At 41.8% G+C, this 19,332-nt stretch overlaps 1 non-coding gene across 1 annotated transcript; it reads right to left on the bottom strand.

Annotated features, from left to right (window-relative positions):
- Positions 1–14,208: 14,208 nt before the first annotated feature.
- On the bottom strand, positions 14,209–14,327 carry LOC114110878 (5S ribosomal RNA). Its single transcript, XR_003587051.1, has one exon. It is a non-coding gene; the product is annotated as a 5S ribosomal RNA (ribosomal RNA).
- Positions 14,328–19,332: the final 5,005 nt, after the last annotated feature.

Raw genomic sequence — 19,332 nt, 5'->3', positions numbered from 1 at the left:
TCCAGGGTCCAGGGACCAGTGTGGATCTTTCTGGAAAGCCAGTCATTCACCATCTGCTCTAGGTCTCAAATTGCACTGGAGGAAACAGGCCAAAGTGGAAAATCAGAAGCATCTCACAGTTGAATGTGACAGTGTTTGGTGACCAACTGCTCCCAACCCACTTTTGGGACTTTTCATATTCATTCCAGCTTCTTCCAGGAAATCTTGAAGAGCTGGCAATTGTCTTGATTACACTTTTGAACCAATAGAACGTAAACAGAAACAGCTGGTCATGGACACACATCTTATAAACCAACCGAGAAAAAAAGAAAGTGTTTCCAATCAGGCAATGGCACCTGAGACAGATTTTTGACGATATTAATTATCTGTGATCAAACACCACCTTTGATATGTTGAGTTTTATGAGCATAAAGATCACTGAAGGAATCTTGAAATATTTTCCTCTCATGTCAATTCAATCCACAGAGCTATTAAAATTTTCACGATTTCAGGGCATTGAAGAAATATATTATCTGAAGAGAAGCATTTGAATAACTGCTAACTAGTCTCATACAGGGCTTCCCTGATAGCTCAGTTGGTAAAGAATCAGCCTGCAATGCAGGAGACCCTCATTGGATTCCTGGGTTGGAAAGATCTGCTGGAGAAGGGATAGGCTACCCACTCCAATACTCCTGGGCTTCCCTGGTGGCTCAGCTGGTAAAGAATCTGCCTGCAATGGGGGAGACCTGGGTTCGATCCCTGGGTTGGGAAGATCCTCTGGAGAAGGGAAAGGCCACCCACTCCAGTATTCTGGCCTGGAGAATTCCATGGACTGTAGAGAGAGTTGCAGAGATTTGGACACAACTGAGCAACTTTCACTTCACTTCAGTCTCATACAACTGACAGGGGCGGAAGTAGGAAGATCAATAATACTTTACAGGTTTTTTCTTTACATAGAACTGAGTCATTGCATCACCTCAATTATGCAGAAAATAGTTTAGAAACAAGGAATTTTTTTTTAATTAGAACAAACTTGAAAAATATTTTTCTTATATTTGCTCATAGAAGAAATAATTCTTAGGCTCAGATTCAAAAAGTAAAGTTTATTGTACACACAGCTGTAATTGTGATCTTCTCACTTTCATACCCAGCTCACTTTAGAAATAGAAAATTAGAAGTAGGGAGAGGCCTTGCTATAGACATACGTGCTAATGGGAAGAAACTGCTGACACCCTAAAGGGGGGAAGTAGAAAAGTGAAAAAGCCGACTGAAGAATTAAAAAAGGCCCAGGAAAATGGAGACGTGTCGTGTGCCCACAAATATCCCCATCTCTCTCAATTGCCTAAGCACATGATTTTATTATACAATAACATTAGAATTGGTTCTTATTGTGATGACATCAAGGGGTTTTCCAGGTGACTCACTGGGTGAAGAATCCGTCTGCAATACAGGAAACACAGGAGATGGGGGTTCAGTCCCTGGGTGAGGAAGTTCCCCTGGAGGAGGGTATGGCAACCCACTCCAGTATTCTTGCCTGGAGAATCCCGTGGGCAGAGGAGCCTCGTGGGCTATAGTCTATGGGGTCTCGAAGAGTCAGACACGACAGCAACTGAGCATGCTCACGTGCCTGATGACATCAAGACCACAGAAAGAAAAAAAAGATGGTAAACACAGTCTCCCAGGCTTTTTCAGAAAACAAGAGAGGTTGAATTACACTTTAGGAACTTTCTTACCCAAAATGTCTTTTCTTCTTTCCTCCCTCCCTCCCTTTCTTTTGTCTTCTCTTTTTCTTTTTTTTTTTTCATTGCTTCAAAGTAAAAAAATGGCCTAGAACTCCATTCTCCAGAATGGCTACTTTCTCAAAGAAAGCTCAGATTTTATTACATATTATGTGATTAGTATTAGTTCATATCCTTCAAGAGTTATAGTTTTTTCCATTTCTGGACAGTTGAAATACTGTTAAAGATACTGCTACTCAAAAGGAGAAGAAACAAACCCAAGCAACTAAAAAATACAGATATCGGGCAAACATCAGAATGAACATTACATTGCCAGGGAAATAGGAGGAGAAAAGAGGGTTAAATAAACCAAATTTCTCTGTCCCATTGATTTTTACTTTTAACCCCACTCACAGACAGACCAGGAAAAGTTTTCTTTCAACTGATGAAAAACTGAAAGAAAAATCCAAGTCTCCTCCTCATATGATATATAAGAACTGTTGACACATTCATATTTTCCTGAGGGAAAAAGTTCAACTACAGCAACTCTGAAAGCAAGCCTTATCAATTGCATCCTCCTTTCTTCCACATAGAATATAGATATGTTCACAAAAGCACACACCTTGTATGAGGAACACTGTCGTCTATGGAATGTATAAAAACTGTAAGAGCTGCCCTCTACTTGAGCACATTCTATAAGCAGGGCAATGGGTCAAAGGGCAACACTTTGCTATCACTTGTCCACACCCCCATGAGGAAACTGAGGCTTGAGGAATTTAAGTAAACTTTCTGAAAAGCAAGAATCTTGCAAACAACAGAGTTGGGATTTGAACCAAGGGCACTTAATAACCACTGGGCTGTGCTATCTCCCAGTGAGGTTTAAATGGTTATCTTGGTCAATGACTCAAGACCTGGGATGTGCAGTGGAATCCCAGGGCGCACTGTTGCTATTTGCTGACTGGTACCCATTTTCCCTGAGTGACTGGTGAAATCCACACATCAGGGCCTGGGAAAGGATGTGGGAAGAACATGCATGCCTGGAGGCTTCTGCGTCAGAAAACCACCTGCTTAGATGCTTCTTTGTTCACCAAGAGGCTTTCTACAGCAGGGAGTAAAAGGTTTACAGTCGGGGGATTTCCCTGGCAATCCAATGGTTAAGACTCTATGCTCCCAAGGAAGGGGGCATAGTTTCAATCCTTGGCCAGGGAACTAAGATCCCACATGCAACGTGGAACAACCAAAAATTAAAAAAAAAAATGTTTACAGTCAGGCCCACCCTTTGCAGTGGGGTCACTCTATAAACAAACTATACGTGCCCTTGTCAGTGGGTCTCAAACACAGGTCACCCTTCATGCAGCAGCAAGCCCCAGCTCCATCCTCCACAATGTAAGGAGCGAGGAAGACCTGAGGGGCTGACTGTGCAGGGATTGGACTGAGGGAGCCCAGAGGCCCTGCTTCCTCTATTTTGAGGTACTTAGAAAATGCAACTGGAAAATAGAAATGTGTAAATTGGAGAGAGATGAGGAGAGAGAGAGACAGGGAAAGGAGAGGGGATTGACTTTGGAAATTATCAGCCTGTCAAGCTAACATATGGAGAAATACAGAAACCACTGATTAACCTATCAAGCAGTCAGTGTTGAAACAGGATGCTAAGAAAGTCCTGAGCTGTACAACTACATAAAAAGCCAAGCTTCATGGACCAACACAACTTCCTTCTGAGACAGAACAGCAGAAGGCAAGATATCTGTGGGATCAGGATGGGAAACTGCAGAAAATCTGCCTCCACGCTTTGTGGAGACTGAGCTGAGAAGCTGAGCCTGGGTCTTAGATGCTTGGGCAAGGCTTAGTCTCCTTGCAGTTTGCTTGGGTAAATTTGCCCAAACTTTAGGAACATCTTGTTCTTCCCTAGTGGCTCCTATGGTAAAGAATCTGCCTGCAATGCAGGAGACTCGGGTTCAATCCCTGGGTTGGGAAGATCCAATGGAGAAGGGAAGGCTACCCACTCCAGTGTTCTTGCCTGGAGAATCCCATGGACAGAGGAGCCTGTCAAACTACTGTCCACAGGGTTGCAAAGAGTAGGACACAACTGAAACAACTTAGTACCACACATCCTGGGCTTGAAATGAAGATACTACTGTATTCTATACAGAATTGTACAGAAGAGTACACACAAGCACAACCACTTGTGGAGGATGCATGCATGTGACAATGCACGCCAGAAATTTGAACTAACTTATGTGATTGGATATAACGACTCATGTTCCCATCTTAGAAAATTCCCAACTTGGAAGTTGGTACTTAGGAGACTTACTGTAAATATCTGTTCGTTGACTGAGTTATTAATGTGTGAAAATAGAGTGTTTAGTCATAACTCTGCACCTCACTACTTAAAAGCCAAGCATGGTGTCCACATTTTTTATTTGGCAGGAGGACGTTTGTCATTTTAAAGGAACATACGTGAATAACAGAACCTTAAAATTAATATTTCTGACATTAAAATTCTTAATGCTTGTTGCAGAAAATTCTTAAAATACTGCCAAATATAAATAACTGGAAAAAATCACCTGTAATCTTACAATCCTGATGCTTAGAGACAGTGAGTTAACACTTTGGTGTAGTTTTTTCTGATTTTTTTTTTTTTCTGTATAGGCATGTGTGTGTGTGTGTGTGTGTGTGTGTGTGTGTGTGTGTAGAGAGATATATATATTTAAAATTATAACTGTGAAATAATTTGATTGTGAACCTGCCTATCTCACTCAACAGACTGGGCATTTTCCTTTCTCAACAACCGTTTCTAAACATGTGACTTTTAAACATCTACGCATCATTCCATCATATGAATGGACTATGACTTATTTAACCATTTTCTTATTTTTGTACACTGAGCTTGTTTCCCACTTTTCCTATAAGTAAGGCTTCAGTAAACAGGCTTATTCATCCATCACTTCTGATTACACAGTTACGATTATTGAGATAAATACCTAGAAGCAGAATTACTAGTGCAAGAGATATAAGCACTTTTACAGCTCTTGTCACATATTTCTTAAAATATTTTTAAAAACTCTTTTTAAAACATAGGACTAAGACCTAAAGGAAGTTATGGAAAGAAATGACAGGTTTTTGGTTTTTAGTTTGTTTTTGCCTGATTACCTCATTTCCTTTAGCTCAGATGAGCCTATTTAGAAAGGCAGGAAAGTGGGAAATAAGGAAATATAATGAGAAGGACTTAACAAAATACATCCATTATAATAATTAAGTCTCAAATTACCTAAAAAGTAGAAAAGCATATTTATCTTTTAGACATGGATTCTAAAATCCATCCTGCTTATATTTCCCCTGTTCCTCAGGTGCCCTCATCTGAGAGACTCTTCTGTTATCTAGGGTCTGTGTTGCCTGGCCCACATTTGAGGAACAGTGACCTATGGCTCAAGGGCACTCTGATCCGCCGTATGTAGAACCAGGAATTTCTCTGTGGAGAGGGGATTTCAAGGCTTGACACACACTAAAATCAAAAGCCTATTGTCTCAAAAAAGCAAATAAATATATGCAAGAAACATTGATTACATTAGATTAAAAATTGTAGATTACTTCCTGACCCTGTATTTCTACCCGCTCATCCCAGCCTTCAAGCAGTCTTCAGAAATAACAAAGGACATTGTAGTTACAGGAAAAGTTGTTGATTCCAAGAAACACAATAATGGTCATCTTTTAATATGGTGTTTGTTTTGTGCAATTGTAACTTAAAAGTTAGGGTTATTTCAGCTTTTTCTTTTATGCAGTGAAAAATTGTTTGGCTGTTTCCATTTAAAAGGCATGTAGGATTTCTAATTGTATCTAAAGGCAGCTTTTGCTTTTCTTTTTTCCTAAAAATTATCTTTGCCATAGCATGAAATATACCCATGTTAATCATGAATATGCTCTTCTCCTTTTTAGGTAAGTTGAGATTTAATTATTATAATGGATATATTTTCTTAAGTCCTTCTCATTATACTTCTTTATTTCCTACTTTTCTACATTTTTCCAAAACCTTGTCAAACTTCCCTGGTAGTCCAGTGGTTAAGACTTGGCACTTCCACTGTGGGGGGCATGAATTCAATCCTTGGTCAGGGAACTAAGATCCCACATGCTGTGGGTTGTGGTAGGAAAAAATAAATAAATAAAATAAAAACTTTGTCTTCTATATTACACAAAATCTATTCTGAAAAACATATGCAAAACAATTTAATATTATATACCAATCAAGTCATCAAATATATTCCCACACATTTCAGGAACTTAGGCATATACATATCCCTGCTGATAAATCATAAAATCAAAGGGAACAATGCATTTAGCTAGGGCCTTGGGATAGTAACAATAAACCCCTCATTTGGATAAAGAAATTGCAGTCCAAAGAAGTAAAAAGTTGGTTACTAAGTCTTTGGGTTTGTTATTCAATCAAGAATGTGGAATAGGAAAAATAGTAAGTATAATAACTAACTTCTTTACAGCCCTATACAGTTTATAAAATATTTTCACACTCAGCACTAAAAGATGCCTCAGTTCCAGGGCTTCAGCAAATGAAAACTCCCACAGCTTCTATTTCCCGCCAAGAGACCCATGTGGCTGATTTTACATCTGGTATTATTTCACTGAGTGGTTGTTGCTGGTGAGGGCACCCTTTACCTAGAGCCTCAGGAGGTATTTAAGATGAACTCATGCACAAAAGAGTTATCATTTTAAGTGGGCTGATTTTAAATGGAGAATAACACACTTTGCCCTGAAAATTTAAAACCTGTAGCCACATCTGAGTAGCAGAATAACAACATCAGGGGAATTTTCAGATTGAAAGAAAGATGTGACTGATCACATTTGCCCCTGAGGGGCTCCAAGGACCAAATTAGAAACCCAAGGTCATGTCTTACAGAGTCAGAGAGTGGATTCCCCCAGTGCAAGTACTGGACCTGATTTCTTTGCCAGTTACATATTTTTTTAAAAGATTTTTTTTTGATGCGGACAGTTTTTAAGACTTTATTGAATCTGTTACTATACTGTATCTATTTTGTGTTTTGGTTTTTTGACCCTGAGGCATGCGGGATCACAGCTCCCCAGCGAGGACTGAATGCACACCCCCTGAATTAGCAGGTAAGTCTTAACCACTGGGGAAGTCCAGCCACTTTGTTGTTGTTGTTCAGTTGTCCAGTCATGTCCAACTCTTTGAGACCCCATGGACTGTAGCACACCGGTCTTCCCTGTCCTTCATTACCTCCTGGAGTTTGCTCAAGCTCGTGTCCATTGAGTGAAGCCATCCAACCATCTCATCCTCTGTCATCCCTTCTCTTCCTGCTTTCAATCTTTCCTAGCATCACGGTCTTTTCTAATGAGTCCGCTCTTTGCATCAGGTGACCAAAGTATTGGAGCTTCAGTCCTGCCAGTTACCTATCAATTAATGGAGTCGGTCAATGTGAGTCGCTCAGTCATGACTCTTTGTGACCTCATGGTGGAGCCCAGCAGGCTCCTCAGTCCATGGAATTCTCCAGGTAAGAATACTGGAGTGGGTGACCATTTGCTTCTAGATGGGAATCTCCCTGACCTAGAGATCGAATCCGGGGCTCCTGCACTGCAGTGGATTCTTCACCATCTGAGTCAAAAGGGAAGCCCACGTATTAATGGAAGATGATGACACTTAAGTGGTAGTGTGAAATAATGTGAATCACCCATCTGACATACATTCTCCCATTGATTTGGTCATATTTTCAACATGTATCAAGCACTTCTGGTTTCAGGCACAGAATGAGGGATGAAAAAGAGAACAGGCAAGGTTCCTGCCCTAAAGCACCCCCAGTCTCAGGGGTGGGGCCTCACACGTGCAGCCACATCTAGGGAGCCTCTCAAGTCCTTAGTGAGCTGCACCTCCTTTGGGGAAAGTGGCATCTTTCATTATGACTACTTGGGACAGATCTACGGTGACCTTTTCACGCACTTGCTCTTTAGTCAGGTATATTAGGTTCCTAGGGCTGCCATTACCAGATTGCCACCAAACAGAGTGGCTCAAAGCAGCAGAAATTTATTCTCATGGTTCTGGATTCCTGAAGTCCTAAATCAAGGTGTCAGCAGGGCTGTGCTCTCTCTGAAGGCTCTAGGGGAGAACCTGCCCCACGCCTTTCTCTCAGCTTCTGGTGTTGCTGGCAACATTTGATGTTCGTCTACCTTGTGGACACATCACCCCAGTCCCTGTTTCTGACATCACAAGTTGCTCTCCTCGTGTCTCTTCTCTTCTCGTGCAGACACCAGCCACACCGGATCAGGCCCATCCAGTTTCCATCTCATCTCACCTTCAACTGATTGTGTCTCCAGAAACCTGGGACTTTCACAGGTCCTGGGATTAGGGACTTCAACATATTTTTTTAAAGGATTTTATTTATTTTTATTTATTTATTTTTAAAATATTTATGTATTTATTTGGCTGCCCCAGGTCTTAGTTGTGGAATGCAGGAACTAGTCTCCTGGCCAGGGATGGAACCCAGATCCCTTGTATGGGAGCGCAGGGAAGTCCCCAACACACCTTTGAAAAGGCCCATTCTACCAGAACACAGGAGTTTGCTGCATCCATATCTTTTCTCAGCAGAGACAGTAAGAAGACACTTGTCATTTCCCTTTGAATGGCCGGCTGCAGTTTCCTAAGTCTGGGGTCGACAAGAAACCAGAAAAGTCTAGGTGTCTTGAGCTCTGGAGTGGACCACAGATGGTTAAAACACTGTGAAATGTGTTTTCGGGGGTAAGAGGACAGAAAAGCCTAAAGCTGACCTTCAAGTAAGTGACATTTCGTGCGCCCCTCTCTCTTTCATCTTTATGTGTCCACAGCGCATTAGCCTTCATCCTAATGTCTTTTTCTCCTTGTTCCGGTGAAGCGGCAAAGAGCGTAAAAGGGCTGAGCTCCTGCTGTAAATTAGGTGTCACTTGGCGCCCCCCCATCCATTTGGACCACTCACTGCTCATCCTCGGCGATGAGGTTGTGGCCATGGCCCTGATGGATCCTGTTTGGCTTCTCTTAATTGAGTCTGAATGGCCTACCTGTGAAAGCTTTTATTTAGGCAGCAGACTGCACATCTAGGTTTCATTTCAATCACCGGCATAGGAAGTGTTTCCCCCTAATGAACACACGCTCATAAAGAATCCAGCTTGGCTTGTAGTGCTGTGCCCCCTGGCATCTGTAGGCAGGTTGGCAAATCCTAGTCCCAGCTGGCAGAGCCCTATATAGCCAGCCCTCTGTAGCTCGCATCTGCGCTGCAGCCCTTCTGCAGAGGCGGTAACACACACGGAGCGCCTTCACTCCAGCAGGGCTCTTTCTTTCACAGCGGTTTTCCTGTTGATATTATGTGATGTTCTGCTGGATTCATCATAAATGGAAAACTGTGGCGGACTCAAGTTGGAGACAGAGAAGGCAATGGCACCCCACTCCAGTACTCTTGCCTGGAAAATCCCATGGATGGAGGAGCCTGGTAGGCTGCAGTCCATGGGGTCGCGTAGAGTTGGACACTTACTGAGCGACTTCACTTTCACACATTGGAGAAGGAAATGGCAACCCACTCCAGTGTTCTTGCCTGGAGAATCCCAGGGACAGCGGAGCCTGGTGGGCTGCTGTCTATGGGGTCGCACAGAGTCGGACACAACTGAAGCGACTTAGCAGCAGCAGCAGCAGCAAGCTGGAGAATCCTATGGGCAGAGAAGCCTGGTGGGTTACGGTCCATAGGGTCACAGAGTCAGACAACGTCTGAAGCGACTTAGCTTGCATGCACAAAAGTACTTCAGAGAGGATAAGAAAAGAAAAGCCCTCTCTTCCCCCAGGCAGAAGGTATTGGTCCCCAAAGGAGCTAATCTTCCTGGAAAAGAATGGCTCTGCAAAACAAGCTTTCCTGGTTACCCTGAGGGGAGAGGCAGGAAGGTTTCTCCAGAAAACTGTAGGAAGAATGGCCATCTTTTCTTGCCATTGGAAATCGTGTCTAAGTTTCTTACAGCAAGTGACACTTTGCTGGGTGTTATAAAAACATGTTCATCACAGTCCCTACTACTTAAGATGAGTTGCAAGGACAAGTGTGTAAGAACTTTCTGGCAACTCAGGAAGTACGTTTGTTTTTTTTTTTTTTTTCTATTTATTTTTATTTGTTTATTTGGCTACACTGGGTCTTAGTTAAGCCACTGCAAGATCTCTAATTGCAGCATGAGAACGTTAGCTGTGGCATGTGAATCTAGTTCCCCCGACCAGGGATCAAACCCCAGGCCCTCTGCATTGCAAGCTTGGAAGTCTTAGCCACTGGACCAGCAGGGAAGTCCCAAGAAGTACATTTAAAAAATTTTAGGTTGTATACAGGTGAAAGTAAACAAATATAGGTCATAAGAGAGCCTTTGGGGAGGAATAGCCATCCTCCTACCAACTAGAAAAAGTTTCATGAAGGAATTTTTAAAAATCTCTATATCCTGGTAGTTTCCTGGAGGTCTAGAGGTTAGGATTAGGTGTTTTCACTGCCATGGCCCTGGTGCAACCCCCAATCAGAAACCTGGGATCTCACAACCGTGTGGCCAAAGACAGGACAAAAACTCTATATCCCAGTAATTTAATAAGAAATTCAGTCTACGGTCAAGACTCTCAGTTGCAAACGACTGGAATACAACTTAAATAAAGGGCAGAGTTCATGTCCACAGAAAAATGCAGGAGTAGACTTTCAGGTGTAACTAGTCCTAGACCTTCACATAAAGTCTTCAGGAATATGTCTTGGGGCTTCAACTTTGCCTCCCTCTCTCTTGCTTTCATTCACATTCCCATCTTTCTCACCAGAAGCTCTAGGCTAAACTTATCTTGATTTAACTACCCAAGAAGAGAGTTTCTCTTTCCCAACCCTTCTAGTACAGCTCCAGGGGCCAACAAGCTTGGCTTCCATAGGCTTAGCTTACAACACACCCTCATTCCTGAAGCACAAAGTCTGGTTAACATGCTCATCCGTCAGACTTGGAGCACACACCCATCTTGTGGCTGAAGGGGAATAAGCCCCACCAAGGACTGAGAGTCAGGGAGGTTGTTTCCAAAAAGAATACTTGGGTTCTCCTATGGCAGGAAGAAATGGATGTTGAGCAGGCAAAAGCAACAGATGCCCATGACACTATGTGAAAATAATGTAAATTGCAGTGAAATTCTGACTCAAGAACTACAAAATTAACCTCTGCTTTTAAAGTAACTTTAAAAGAGTTCATCTTGCAGTTTCTTTTGTAGAATTTCTGAGTGCTTTGCCACTAGTAACCAACTTAGCAACAAATGAAACAAAGCTGTTCAGGAGCAGTTCCTATAACTCCTGAATCCTTCTTTCAGGGAGAAAGGTGAGAAACAGGTGTAGATTAAAAATAAACAAGACAGGAAGTTTTATAGTGAAAGTTCTCTATTTTCACATCATAGTTTCAGCGGAAAAAAGTCTATTCGGCTGAGTTAATTTTGAATAGAGAGCAGATCGAAAAGGAAGAGATAAATCTGTTATTTGAAGTTGATATGAATGTTGATGTAGAAAATCCCAAGAAATATTTCAATAAAACTCCTGGAACTAATAAGAGAATTTCATAAACTTGCAGGATACAAAAATCAATCACATTTCTACATATTAACAATAAACAGTTGGGAATTAAAATTAGAATATAATACATCTTTACAATCATTCCAAAGAAAATTAAATACTTAGGTATAAATTTAACAAAATATGTACAGAACCTATATGCTGAAGATTACAAAAAGAGATTAATAAGTCAAAGAAGACTTAGACATATTGTGCTCATGGTTTGAAAGACTCAACATAGTAATGACCTCAATTCTCCCTAAATTGATCTATAAGGTTAATTCAGTTTCTATCAAAATTGCAGTAAGGTTTTTTGGTAGACATACACAAGCTTATTCTTAAGAATAAGCACCCTCAGATGCTTACAGAAAGGCACAGGACCTTGAATACCTAAAACAATCTTGAAAAATAAGAATAAATGGTGAAACATCACTTTACCTGACGTCTACTATTTATCAGTGCGGTATTAATGGAGAGATAGACACTTAGGTCTGTAAACCAGCAGAGAGGACCCACACAAAATGTCCAAATGATTTTCAACAACGGTGTAAAAACAATTCAATGAAGGGATGATACACTTTTCAACAAATTGTCCTGGAGCAACTGAGAAAAAAAATTGTCCAAAAAAAAAAAAAAAAAGAACCTCAACCTGAACCTCAACACCTTAGGCAAAAATGGACTCAAAAAGGATCGTGAACAAATATAAAACATAAATCTTAAAACTTATAGAAAAATATTTTGAGGGCTAAAGTTAGGCAAAGATTTGACACCAAAAGCATGGTCCATTAAAAAAAAAAACACTTAATACATCGAACCTCAAATAAACGAGTAGTTTAAACAAGAAAGAGATTTCTCTAACATGAAAGTGTTGTGAGAGGGGTTGGGGTCCACAGCTGGCTGAGCAGCTCCAAGTCCATCAGAAATCTAATCGCTCTGCTCCATTTTCTTGGTGAATGATTTCTGTTTGCAAGGTGACAAGATGGCCAATGGAATTCCTGCCATTACGTCTGAGTTCTAGACAGCAACAGAAGGAAGACAAAATGTTCCCCTTCCTGTTAAAATCAGCTTCCTTTAAGCAGCCTCCTGCAAAGTCATACAGAAGTCATTCAGCTTATATTTCATTGGTCAGAACTTAGTTACCTGGCTACACTCAGCATGTGGAGCTGGGAAATAGGGTCTCCTGCTTCTGATGTCTGTTTCAGTAAGGTGCTTGTACATATTATTGCAACTCCAAAATGATGAATGGCTCAAACATTCAGAAAGAAGAAAGTCCAAAACGACACTCTTGTTAGCAGGTGGTTCTCCCCCAGGCAGTGATTGAGGGACCCAAGTCTCTTCTGGCTTGTGCCTCTGCCATCTTTAACACTTACCTTCCGCATTCTTCTTACTTGTTTTCATCAAGCTCTAGGAGCAGGGAAGAGCATGGAGAACTGGCAAGGGAAGCTTCCGATGGTCAGAGCCGTAAGTGACACGTACCATCTCTACTCGCCAATGACCAGAACTCGAGCACATGGCTTTATGAATAACAGGCAGGGAGACTGGAACATGGTGCCTGAGAAGAAGGTATGGGTTGGTGATCAATGACGAAGGCAAGGAGCCCAGCTGAAAATGAGGCCTCTATTACCAAGAAAGATAGGAGGATGGTCATTGGGAAGCAGGGAGCAGTTTCTGTCATTGCACGCAAGAGTAGGGCCCAGGACACCAGTTGCATTGAAGGGCTAGTAAGCAAATACCAATCATCTTCCAGCAATGAGATGCATACTCTAGAACCCCAAGCTGACACAGTCCTACCACAGATGTGGTTTCAGGATGCCTCACCACAAACATCTCAAGAAGTTTTCAGCCCCCAAAATGTTCTTCAAATTAACTTACTATTTTGGGGGACTTTTCTGGTGGTCCGGTGGCTAAGATTCTGTGCTCCCAATGCAAGGGGGCCAGGTTCAATCCCTGGTCAGGGAACTAGATCCCACACACTGCAACTAAGACCCAGTGCAGCCAAATAAAAAATAAATATTAATAAATAAATAAATAAATAAACTTACTATTTTGGAATTAAGCGTTTTAATTTTATTACTTTATCTTCTTAATATTATAGAAGGCTTTTTTTTTTAATGATCTACACATGCTCCATAATCTGATGTTAAGGCTTTTCAGAAACTCAACCAGGTTGGGGTATATAGACAACAACAGAGAAAAATATTATCAATGACTAAATATTACTGTAAACCCAACTGAAGAATTCCTGGTTGTGAACATACAATGTGTTCATTTTGAGATACTAGTCTTGTGTTCCAAATTTCTGTTTTCCTTATACATTTATTGATTTCTTCGTTTTTAATATTGAGTTTTATTCCATTTATAGAATATACTGCTTTGCAAGAGAGGAAAAGATGAGTGAATGCCCATGTGAGCTCAAGGCTTATACGTATTATACATATGTCACCAAATAACCAATCCCTGGTGGACATTTACAATGAGAGTCTAGACTGGTTTAGTGGTTCTGACACAGATGTAGAGAGCTGAAAGGATCTTTAAAAAATGTAAAGGGAGAAAGAAAAATGTAATTTACACTAGGAAAAGATTGAGTAGATTTTGATCTTTACAAATCAACCAAAAGTAGTGTTAATTTCACCTTATGTTCATGACACTTTTAGGGACCCATGAATATATTTTAATCTTGATTTCTTTTTTTAATTTTAAGTCAGAGACTAGTTGATTTACAGTGTTGTGTTAGTTTCACGTGTACAGCAAAGTGATTCAGTTTTGCATATACATAAATCCATTCTTTTTCAGATTCTTTTCCCATACAGTTTATTACAGAATACTGAACAGAGTTCCCTGTGCTACAGGGGACCTTCCTGACCCAGGGATTAAACCCGGGTCTCCCGCATTCCAGGCAGACACTTAAACCTCTGAGCCACCAGGGAAGCCCAAGCCTACAGCACCTGGTATTCCCAGGCGGTCTCCCATCCAAGTACTAACCAGACCCGACCCTGCTTAGCTTCCGAGATCAGATGAGATCGGGCACATTCAGGGTAGTATGGCCGTAGACTAAAATCAGAAGAGAAAAAAAATAAAATAAAATCAGAAGAAAGAAAAAAATAATACAACAGTAGCTGTAAAATAATTCAGTCTAGATTATACTTGTCTTTAGACCATTACAGTTGCAGAATTTAATTTTTTTTTTTTTTTAATTGGAGGAAGGAGACCACAGAGGCAAAAATGCCCGCAGCACTTCTGGAGCCACGAAAGTCATAATGCAGCCCTGGCAATGACAACTGATTTTGTTTAGGTTCATGTATTCCTGGAGTGTTTTCATATTTTAAATTTATACATTACCCAAGACAGTCTTCAGTTTTCCAGTTTTTTCTATTTGCACTGATCCCTCACAGGCCTCATCCATTTCATTGCTTTTGTTCACTGTAAATGACTTCAGAACCTTTGAATGTCCAAATACTCATTGGGCCTTTCTGCTTGCGGTATCATCACTGACTGGAAACTAACCAACACATTTTCCCCTGAGCTCATCCTCCCTGCTCATCAGGTCTCTCTCTGTTTTCCTGTGTAGTAGAGTTACTACCAGTTTGCAGACATTTAAGAGCCAGGCTTGGGATCGTCTCTTCTTTCACACCATTATCCAAAGATCTTGTGGAGCCATAAGTCCCATGCCCACTGCTGTCTCTGCTTGAGCCTGGCTGCCCACGCCTCCAACCCAGCTTTCTTGGCCTCTCATCAGAGTTCCTGGCACAGACACTTGGCCAACTTCTCTGCAGCCCAGCTTCCTCCTACTAAATGATTCCTAATCTACCTGAATTGATCTTACCACTGCTTTCACCGTCTGCTGCCCTGCTTTGTAAGCTACCACTTCAGCCCAAAGTCCTTCCCTATGTTTTAAGCTCCTGCTCAGGGGGACTTCTCCATTCTGACATCAACACCCATCAAAGGCAACAATGAAGGACTCCTCCCAACCTCCCACAAACTGGTCTGCGGTCTTTGCTTTTTGTTGTTGTTGTTTCTGTTGGTTGGTTGATTTGACATCACAGCATGTGGACTCTTAGTTCACCCCCTGCATTCGAAGCACAGAGTTTTAACCACTGGACCTTCAGGGAAGCCCCAGGTTTGCAGTCTTTGCCTTTTGTTCACACACTTCCATTCATTCAGTACTTTGGGGGCCGGGGGGATGACAATCCTGTCCCAGGCACGGCCACCTTAGATGTCCCTCACCTCCTGTCCCAGCTCTATACAGCTCTTAAAGCTCAGGCGAAGTTCCCATCCACTTTGCCCCCGGTCCACACATGATCACTGGTCTCTTTCGTCTGAAGCCCCAGGGAGCCTGTAGACAAGTCCCATAATTTAGCTCTTCGTTATGTATGTGGCAGGGGATTTCCTGATTAAGTTGCGTGTGCTATTTGTCTTGAGTTTTGTGAAAGCAAAACTCAACCTACACCTGACATCAAATGCAAGGCTGGGCTTGGGTGCCGACCCACTAATTATCAATTACTGTGCTGTGCTAAGTCACCTCAGTCCAGTCTGACTCTCTGCAACCCCATGGACTGTAGCCTGCCAGGCTCCTCTGTCCATGGGATTCTCCAGGCAAGAATACTGGAGTGGGTTGCCACGCCCTCCTCCAGGGCAATCACTATATTTCAGTGCTTTCTGTTCTCTGACCCAGACACTTACTGTGATAAGTAGGGACTTGTACACTCTTACCTCTGTGAGGTTGATATTATCATCCTTTTTTTACAGGTGGGGAAACTGAAACTCAGAGAAATTGAGTGACTTGGTGAAATTTCCATAGTTGCTAAGTAGCTAAACTTGAATTTAAGTCTAAGGTATGATGTTATCAAAAATGGTATGTTCACAACCATACGTCATGGTGTGAATAATCCAAAGTAATGGGTAATTTTTAAAAAAATATCATGCACAGTTGACTTCAGAAAATGTGTGGATGTGTGTATTTAAGGGGAAGTTGACCTCTCTTTTTAAGTTATCAGCTATTATTTCAACTAACCTTGATTCTCCTAGATGCGGGTTTCCCAGGTGGTGCTAGTGGTAAGAACCCGCCTGCCAGTGCAGGAGACATAAGAGATACAGGTTAGATGCCTGGGTCGGGAAGATCTCCTGGAGGAGGGCATGGCAACCCACTCCAGTATTCTTGCCGGGAGAGTCCCATGCATAGAGGAGCTTGGCAGGCTACAGTCCATTGCGTCACAAGGAGTCGGACACAACTGGTGACTTAGCACACACGCACTCCTAGGTATAGAGCCTTTTTTTTTTTAATCTCCCCCACTGAGGTAGCCCTGCACAGCTGTGGAGACTCAGAGTGAGGTTGAACCAATAGTTATCATACTTTGCTGTGTTTGAGAGAGAAAATTTATTTTTTAAATACATCTTCTGGGGTTCTACCTCTCAGATAATGTGATTCACTTGTGAAAAGGCATCTTATGCATCCCAAAAGCAATTGTTTTCAGATGAATTGTGTGTGGTTTTGATATTTGGGGGACTTAATTCTTTTTTTTTTAATTTTGCCTTTAAACATTTTATTTTTATTTTTTTATGTCCTAATTCTGTTTAATTTTTTTTCTCTTTTCATTTTTTCTCTCTTTATTTTTTATTTTCTTTTATTTTTTTTAACTTTACAATACTGTATTGGTTTTGCCATACATTGACATGAATCCGCCACGGGTGTACATGAGTTCCCAATCCTGAACCCCCCTCCCACCACCCTCCCCATATCATCTCTCTGGGTCATCCCAGTGCACCAGCCCCAAGCATACTGTATCCTTTATTGAACCTAGGCTGGCAATTCGTTTCTTACATGATAGTATACATGTTTCAATACCATTCTCCCAAATCATCCCACCCTCTCCCTCTCCCACAAAGTCCAAAAGTCTGTTCTATACATCTGTGTCTCTTTTGCTGTCTCGCATACAGGGTTATCATTACCATCTTTCTAAATTCCATATATATGCATTAGTATACTGTATTGGTGTTTTTCTTTCTGGCTTACTTCACTCTGTTTAATTGGCTCCAGTTTCATCCGCCTCATTAGAACTGATTCAAATGTATTCTTTTTAATGGCTTAGTAATACTCCATTGTGTCTACAAGCAATAAATGCTGGAGAGGGTGTGAAGAAAAGGGAACCCTCTTACACTGTTGGTGGGAATGCAAACTAGTACAGCCACTATGGAGAAGAGTGTGGAGATGCCTTAAAAAACTGGAAATAGAACTGCCTTATGACCCAGCAATCCCACTGCTGGGCATACACACCGAGGAAACCAGAATTGAAAGAGACACATGTACCCCAATGTTCACTGTAGCACTGTTTATAATAGCCAGGACATGGAAGCAACCTGCATGTCCATCAGCAGACGAATGGATAAGAAAAAGGACTTAATCTTAAGTCTATCTTCCGAATAAAGTGAAATTCAGACTTTAAAAATGCCCCCCCGCCCACACACCCACAAGCTGGAAACCTGAAACAGGTTCTATTTATTTATTGATTTGGGAGATTCGGTTTACCGATTGTTATTGTTCAGTCACTCAGTCATATCTGACTCTTTGCGACCCCATGAACTGCAGCACACCAGTAGCTTCCCTGTCTTTCACTATCTCCCGGAGTTTGCTCAAACTCATGTCCGTTGAATCAATGATGTCATCCAATCATTTCATCCTCTGTTACCCGCTTCTCCTCCTGCCTTCAATCTTGCCCAGCATCAGGGGCTTTTTCAATGAGTCTGCTCTTCGCATCAGACTGTATTGGAGCTTCAGCTTCAACATCAGTCCTTCCAATGAATATTTAGGGTTGATTTCCTTTAGGACCGACTGGTTTGATCTTGCTGTCCCAGGGACTCTCAAGAGTCTTCTCCAGCACCACAGTTCAAATTTCAAGCCTCAGATGAAGAAAAGGATGGGTGACAAGTCAGGCAATCTTAAAGAGTTTATGTCCCTGTAGCAGAGATTCCAGGAAGAGCAGCACCAGCTCCCATATCTGGAAAGCAACATGAAAGGACAGCGATGAGGAAGTCCTTGAACGTCACAGTTCAAGGCAGTCTTATGTTTGCTGAGCATCTTCTGTGTGCTGAGTACTAAAACCTCCAGCCTGGAGAAAAGTGTGGTGTGGGTGGAGAACAGATAAGACACATGCATAGGGACTTCTTAAGTTCTTAAGTTCTTCAAGTTCAGCAAGTCCAGGATATTACTTTATGAGCCAAAGTGAGAAAAAAAAATTCAAGGAGTGATAGTGGTGGATGACTCAGAAAGGATTCAAGATAAGAGTTTCATAGAGATGGTCAGAATGAGGTCATTGGCAGCTTGAGTGATAACTACTTCCTGGAGTGGTGGGTGTGGAGGGGTGCTAAGTAGCAGGGGTGGTTCCTCAAGTAAGATCTTGAAGTCTGGCTACAGGAGGTACAAGAACTGGTTGGTTTTAGAGCAAGCACCTGCTTCAGCCTAGTCTGGAAATAGCTTAGATGACAAAAGCCAGTGTTAATGGAGACAGGCTGTATGTCTTACACTTTTCATGTCATCGAATCCCTCCATCAACCTCTGCAGTAAGTACTGTTTTTATACCCATTTCACGGGTAAGGAAATTGAGGCACAGAAAGTTTAAGTGACTCGCCTATCACACAGCTGGTAAAGTTCAGAGCAGGAATGAGAGCCCTGGTTCTCTTCCTCCAGGTCCCGTACTCTTAGGTGCTGGGTGATATGTACCCATACTGATATATCTCTGGACATATCAGTAAATCTCAATTCATTTGTCACTTGGTCTTGCTGTTGTTTTCATGTCCACTTACAGAAGCAAGTGAGGTACAGGAGAGCAATTTGCCTGTGTTCACATAGAAAGATGGCAGGAGAGGCACCCATCAGTGAATGAGTTACTCTCACAGGACTTAAAGTGGCTGGATACAGGGATTTCCAGCTTTTAGCACTGTGTGAAACACAGCTAGATAGCCAAGATGATCCAGGGACTCTGCATCCATTAGAAAGAACAAACTTTTATGGACTTCCCTGGTGATCCCATGGATGGAGGAGCCTGGTAGGCTGCAGTCCATGG

Source organism: Ovis aries, chromosome 25 (assembly GCF_016772045.2).
Source record: "Ovis aries strain OAR_USU_Benz2616 breed Rambouillet chromosome 25, ARS-UI_Ramb_v3.0, whole genome shotgun sequence".
Classification (NCBI taxonomy): domain Eukaryota; kingdom Metazoa; phylum Chordata; class Mammalia; order Artiodactyla; family Bovidae; genus Ovis; species Ovis aries.
The sequence above is the reverse complement of the archived record's forward strand: the minus strand, read 5'-3'. Positions and strand labels throughout refer to the sequence as shown.